Raw genomic sequence first — 7,523 nt, forward strand, 5'->3', positions numbered from 1 at the left:
AAAGGAGACTGGACAAGCCTCTGACTCACCCATTCTGATACTGTGATACACCAGACTGTCACTGACAAGAAAAACAGATATATTGCCTAGTTTTGGAACCACTGAAAGCCACGCTTCTGCCTTCCATCTACCAATGTCCCTCACTCCTTTTTGGTCAATTCTTTAGCTAGTCATTTACGGCCAGAGTGGTGGTAGAAGGTAGAGAGTGGAGAGAGGGGGATGGGGAATGTTGAAGAAACAATTTAGCAGTTCCCACTGGAAGAAGCCATTTGCAGATAAAGGGGAATGCTGTCGCTAGAAGAAAAAGAAATAAGATTAGGCTGATAAAATCTGACTGGAGTCTAGGAGTTCTGCCTTATGTGAGCACTAGACTTTATAATTGGGCCGGATTCAATCTATCAATCATAGTCTCCATCCTAGAGAGGAGAGGGGTGTTTGCCAGTGTCCAGGCCGCCATTACCAGGCCAATACATCCATCCCCCAGGTGCTGTGAGCTGAACCCTCCTCCAGAGTGACAGAAGCTGCCTTTTCTGGAAATGCAGAGATGATTACGCCCTCCCTTCAGCGATGATGTTCAGCCAGTGACTGACACTGTGCAAAATGCCAGACCCTTGTTCAAGGTGGGATAATCTGTGGGGCCGTTCACGCTTCAGAGCTCTCTGTGGGCTCAGGTGGAGGCTGGACATCTGCTAAACTCACATAGTCACCTCGCTTCTTCCTCAGCCCACCCTGGGTCCCTCACTCCCTCGTAGATTTGACCTGAAAGCGCTCTCACTAGATCACCGCACAACAACCTTCATCTCAGGCTCTGCTTCTAGGATCACCAACCTCAATAATCTACGGAACTAATTAATAGCCATTCTACGTACACTGGATATCTGGTAAATAAAGGTGACACAAAAACCCTTATACATGTAGTAGATTTCAAATCCAGTTCCAAAAACTACAGAGCCAGGATATTTTGTGGTTCTTGAAATGCATTGCCAAATTATTTTTTATAGGATTTGTCCCAATCGTATAACCTCCGGCACTGTTTCAAAATAGAAGCAACAGCAAAGCAGCCAGCACTAGAAACCAGCACTATCCCAAACTATTCACATTCTCTTGTTGCCGCTTTGACCCACATACCTTGGATCGTTAATGAAGTTGAACACTTTCCCATATTTGTGAACTAATTGTAGATCTTTCTTAGGTGAATTTCAAACCTAAGAAGAAAATTCCACACCAGGTTTCCGAAGTTTTGACCCCACGAGATTCATCTCATCGTGTGTGAGGGCTTTTCAGTTCTAGGTAACACAATCCGAAGTTTAAAAACTGGGCAGAGTCATCAGGACTGCTTTTCCTGTGTAGAAAGGTTAAAGCAAAGCAGATGTAAAACTAGCCTCAAATCTCTCTTCTAATACTGTATTATTTGTCAGGGAATATTAACTCTTGAACCTACATGCAAAAGAATGCTGAAGAAGTAATTTAATAGTCATTAAAATTACTTTTCATGTCATTTTATTAATAAAAACAAATGTACTAAATAACCCAAGCATAATTGTAATAAACGACCTCATTGGCCTTGTTCCCTCAGTTTCCATGGCAAACTCTTCTTGTTTTACTTCTTCGTTCCTCCTTTTCTTCTCTTCAACTCCCCTGAAGTTAGGTGTTCCCCCAAATTTCTGACTGTGGGCCTTTCATTGTTCTCCATTTACCTTCTCTTCAGTGATTATTTAGAGTGTAAAACTGAACTATCTAGAGGGATTTTTTTCCAGATCTTTCCATTTCATTCAGGAGTATGAAATTCCTCAGTGTTCCCCACAAATTCAGCAGTGCTCTCACACTGATAGAGAATGTTAGTAATGAGGCCGCACTCTCATCAGTGCTGTTCACGAGGAATGCCAAGGAGGTAAAAAAAAAAAAAAAAAAAAAGGATGTTTCTACGTCATTCCCAAACCACCACCTGACCACTGACCTGGTATGTCAAGACAGCTGTTTCCCACAGTTTATGTGCTTCTCGTTATAGGCATAAAACAGAAGTCATTAGACAAATTTGGACCAAAGATGTGTGTTTCTAGCCTATGTTAAGACTTTAAGTTACTTACCATTATCTAAACACTGGGATATTTCATATCCAATTGTGAGCTTCTCTTAAACAAGACGTGATAACATTAGGCTCCAAATTCCTATATGAAAAGTATCTCTAAGAGTCTTGTAATGGCTCCCCTCTTTAGATGGGGCATATACCCTCCAGTTTCCTACAATTCCCACCACTCTTCATTGTCTTAAAACTCCTCTTACTTCTTTGATTCTTTGCCAATATCTTCCCTCCTGTCCACCTTCTATCCTTTCTTCTTTTCTAATTTCGTCCTTCCCTCCCTCCCTCCTTCTTTCCTTCCCTTCATTTCTTTACATACTCTTTCCCTGTCTGAGATTCTCTCCCCTCATGCTCTCTTCAACTTAGTCTTCTATGTGGCATGGCCTATTTGGTTTTAGAATCCTGTCTGGTATCACCTCTTCGGTATAGCTTTTCCTGACTGCTCACCATATCTACTACCTAGTTACCCATCGGCTCCTCTTTATTCGCTGTGACATGATTACCTGCATGTATTTATCTATGAATATTGGGCAACCGTGATATAATGAGAGACCAGCAAGCAACAGACACTCTGAGAGGGGCTGCGCATGTAAAATCAAATAAAATATCATGCTGGGGAGCATGGAGTGCACCGTTTGTGGAAAATGCTAGGGTAAAAGTCTGAGTAGGGTGTTGTGGAAGACGGAAGAAAGGCCACTCCGTCTGAACCAAGCTTTTTAGTGTAAGTGACTTACTTGATCTGAGATGTAAAGGTCAAGGAGAAATTAACTTAGCTAATGAGTTGAGGAAAAGTGAATCTTAGGGAAGGAAAGCATAAATTTAGAAGGCACAGAAGTACAAAATACACGATGTATACGGGGAATTTCAATCAGCTCCATATTGCTACAGGTGAGAGTGTATTCCCTGAAGCAGCAAAAAGTGAGGCAAGATTCATTTTAACCGACATCCTTTATTTGAAATCATGGTTTCCTTTGATTCCATTTTAAATTGTAGAGTTATTAAATATAAAAACTAAAACAAATAAAGGCAATTGTATTTTAGAAGAAAAATTTGATTTTTAACTTGAGACCTACATTTTTAGGCTTAGTTATGTGACTTTATGTGCATATGGAGCCAGTTATTGAGCTTTCTTTGGAAGCAAGAGTTGGGAAGAGAGCTGGAAAGCAAGAACACAATACAGGCCATTTTTAACATCAAGCCTATTATGCTGCTTTGTTTTCTGAGCCAGAAATGTAAACATTAAATTAAAAAGTTTCACAAATATAATTAATAAAAATTGGATAAGGGCATGCAAGGCCCGCTCACTTATTTTGGGTAAAATCAGAACCTATCTTAACCAAAAATTTTCCAAATTATTTTCCGAAAGTTACAGTGAAATCAAATTTGTTCCTTAAATCTTCTCTTGGGGATTGTTTGGCAAATATGAAATGTTAGAGAGTAAAAATTTCCTTGCAAACTTCCAAATGGAATTTTCTGCCATAATTGAGGAAAATACTACCTGAATTTATCTTACAAGCAGATTAGATGATATTTTACATCTTTTCCCCCTGAAATTGCTTTAAGAATTAAGTCAGAAAGAGAAGAGACCATTTTAAAACAATAATTTGTTCTCTCTATAGCTGGATTTTGGTTATAGCTGCCTGAAGTATACTTAACACATATTAATATTGGTATTTACCTCTTAAAATTTCAGGTTCCATATACAGAATTCCAAATATATCTGCCAAATATGGCCAATATCAACGAGAGTTATTAGTTTTGAAAGGTTGAAGTAATTAGGAGTTTCTTTGATGTTCTAAAAATAAGACCCCCCTCATTCTTCATCCAAATAGCTTTCCTTTTGCTAACTAATAAATTTCAGGAGAGAACGTTAAGAACTTTGTCACGAACATTCAAATATTCGAAAAGCACTTTTCATGGGGTTGACTACCTTGATAATGATATGAATAATTCTAATTCTCATAGATTGCTGGGCAGGATTTTAGATGCTTAGCAGTGAATAACTGATTTTTTTCCCCGGGTGAATTCTTCACTGTGAACTCTGTGTTACTGGAGCATCATGAATGTACATTCCTACCAATTTTTTTAAAGCTCATTTGTTCCAAAGAATTTTGACAGGGCTTCAAAGACATTATTAGGTTTGGTTGTAGCCCAAAGGCTTGAGAAACAGGTTCTTTCTTCCACAAGTAACATATAAACACATGGTGCGGCACAAAGTTCTTAGGTCAGTCATAAGATGCATAAAGCTTATAGTATGAAAAAGCTATGATTTGATCTCTTGCAAAACTCAAAGTGTGGTATCAGGTAAGACATTCTAATGCATTCTAATGTAGAATGTGAGAAAGGAAAATTTTGGAACAGCTTCAAAATATCTTCTCAATAATCTTTTGGCATCACTCAGAATGCGTAGTTCCTGAGAATTTCTCCAGCGTTGTAAAGTTTGGTCCTCCAGCGATTAAAAAGGTTACTTTAAACAAAATCTTTATAGCCATTATAGTTACTTCTTAATATGTTCTGATATATAATGTTACATACTGCAGAGAATTGCACTCTAATAATAAAGTCTATCCATATAAAAATAAGATTTGTGTGGATCGGATTTAAATGTCATTAAAGTTGAGGTAGGAGCTATATAGTACCTTAATTGGTTTTTAGGCATAAAAAAGTGGAACTCTGTGGTTCACAATAAACCTGGATCTAACCTTGATAAATAAGCGAGCTTCATCAGATTTGTGTTTTCACTGCCATCTTCAGTTGCCTTATAGAAAAAAAAATTTAATAAGAAACATTTTCAAGACTGCCAAGCTGATTTTGAAGAGTAAAGTGATGCTTATGGCAGATGACTGCCTACTTTCCCCTCAAACCTGAGCTCAACAAGCAAAATATTTTTTGTTATATTATATACCTCTTTCAGTAGCCTAAAACATGCCACCTTTTAATGGAGACTTAGGCAAAATTTAAAATATTTTTATGATTCTCTGATTTGTTTGCTGTTGTACCAAACTGTATTGGCAAACCATACAGGCAGATTAAAAGAAAAAAAGAATTATTCCCCTAGTCTCTTACAAAGTCAACCCTCTGAGGTAAATCAAGTTATCTATCAACCCTACTTTTCATGATCCTACAAACGTACATTTGTATTTATATTAACACACAAGTATGTGTGTTAATATAATATAATATGTAGTATTTTTAATTTATAAAAGTAGTATTATAGTGCACATTTTCCTGCAACTTCCTTTATTACTTAACAGTTTCTCATGGTTGACCCCCTGGTCCATATAGACATGTAATTCATTTTTATTTTAAAAAACACCAAGAACTAAGAGAATGATTCAATTAGCTTTAAATATATTAAGATAGGGAAGGAATTTTTAAAATCATACTATGCTTCCATTTGGTAACATGGTATAGTTTTCATTTATTGAGTTTTATTTTATGCTTTTCAACAATAAAGATTTTTACATAGATATTGTAATTTTTGTTAAATTTATTCTTTTTATAGGTTTTTTTTTTCTATTATGAAAAATGGGGTCCATTTTCATTTATATTTGACTGGTTACCACTAGTGTGGTGATTGTATTATTGGTCATTATTTACTCCCTCTATGATAAAAGGATTATACAGCCATGTTTATTGGGTATAATTTGCAATATCTTCTTAGAGGTAAAGCATAATTCCTATCCCTATTTGGGCTGGCCTGTGACTTGCTTTGGCCCATGACAAAAACACATCTAAACAGAAGCTTTAAATTCAATTGTGTGATTACACTTGGCCTCTTGAGCTTCTGCTCTCTGGCATTAAGTGTCCAGGTAGGGGCTGCCCCTTCACCTAGATCCTGGAATAAGAATGCCTGTGAGGCAGACCCTCAACCAACCCATAGCCTGGAGCAGAGTAGCAGCCAACTGTCAAGAACTGTGAAAGGGCTCACATTTTACCTTATCTCAAGCTAAGATATTAATTTGCCAGTTTCGTGGATGCTGTAGAAGACACTCAAACCCTGGATCAGAGACAAAAGATAGCAGCCCAGAGTATCAGCATGTTTGTGTTGACTACCTGAGTCTCAAACACTGGCAATGTGAAGGGGCCCAGATGGATACCTGAACACATAGTAGGTTGCATTACGAGGGGACACTAAACTTGTAATTTTATTATTTCATAGCAAGCAGTGAGCAAGACTGTTCTTTCCTCCTGAGGTGGAAATTAACTCCACCCTTGAGGTGGCTCACAATCCTGAAAAATGATAAGGGTCTTGAAGGCTTAGCATACCCAGCAAGACATGTAGAAACACAAGAGAATCATGGAAGAATGTCTCCCAACATCAGCCCTGAGCCCTCATGGAACATTAGTGAAAAATAAATGTTTGCTATTGTATGTACCTGCAATATTAGGGTTGTTTTGTTATACAACAAAGTTAACTGATGCAACAAGCACAGAGAAAAATTCATATTTGTGTATTTATATTATATCCTGCCACTTTACCTTACTCTCTTAATTTTAAAAATAATTTAATATAGTTTCTTAGGTTTCATAGGTATAACACAACTTCTTGCAAGTAAATGAATTTGTCCCTTCCACCACCCCCAGTATTTATATTAATTATTATTGATTATTTTGTTTTCTTACCTTTGGCATTAGCCTAAGACTCCAAATTTTGAAAAATAATGATAATAGCAAACATGTCATTTATTAAGCTATCATCTCTTAGTTCCCAAACTACCCTTTGATGCTATGCTTGTGGTGCTGGGGCTGGAACTCTGCAAACCACATTTTTGCTTTGCAAGTTGTCTCCCTGTGAAATACTGCTGACAAAGAGTTCACAGGCAGAGAGATCACAGGCTGGAGATCCTGTTTGTTTTCTGGGGGCTTCTTATTTCCTCCCTGTTCTTATAAGCATCATTGTACCAATGTGTCCTCATTTCGGCAGCAGCAGTTCCTTTCCATAGCAGCAAGAGAATCCCATGAACAGTTTTCCACCTCATTGCACCCGCTTACCCCGACTCAGAGATATCAGAGGTCTGTGTTTCCTTTCCTCAAGGGCCCTTCCCCAGGCTTCTAAGTTTTAAAAAATCCAACCTTTCTTCTTGATTCCACTCAATCGTAAGGTGGTAGCTGCTTTCTACAATTGCTACCTCTGTGATCCCAAGATCTCTCTCTTTTGAAAAACTACTTGGTGAATAATTCAGCATTTACTTAGTATTTCTTATATCAAACCTTCTCTGCTAAAGTAACTGGTGTGGCTTCTGCCTGATCAGACTGACCCCTGTTTGATAAAGCAGATATTTCTATTTATCTATTTATTTTAGTAATGATGGCTTTAGCCATTCACCTTTTAGCATTATGGTTGCTCATTTTTGGTTTTTGGTTAATTGCTGCTGACGTTTATCAAATAAGTTTTTGTACATATTGACAAATGCATTTTTCTTTGTTAATTGTTAATTTA

This window comes from Pteropus vampyrus, unplaced genomic scaffold (genome assembly GCF_000151845.1).
Source record: "Pteropus vampyrus isolate Shadow unplaced genomic scaffold, Pvam_2.0 Scaffold150, whole genome shotgun sequence".
NCBI classification, from domain to species: domain Eukaryota; kingdom Metazoa; phylum Chordata; class Mammalia; order Chiroptera; family Pteropodidae; genus Pteropus; species Pteropus vampyrus.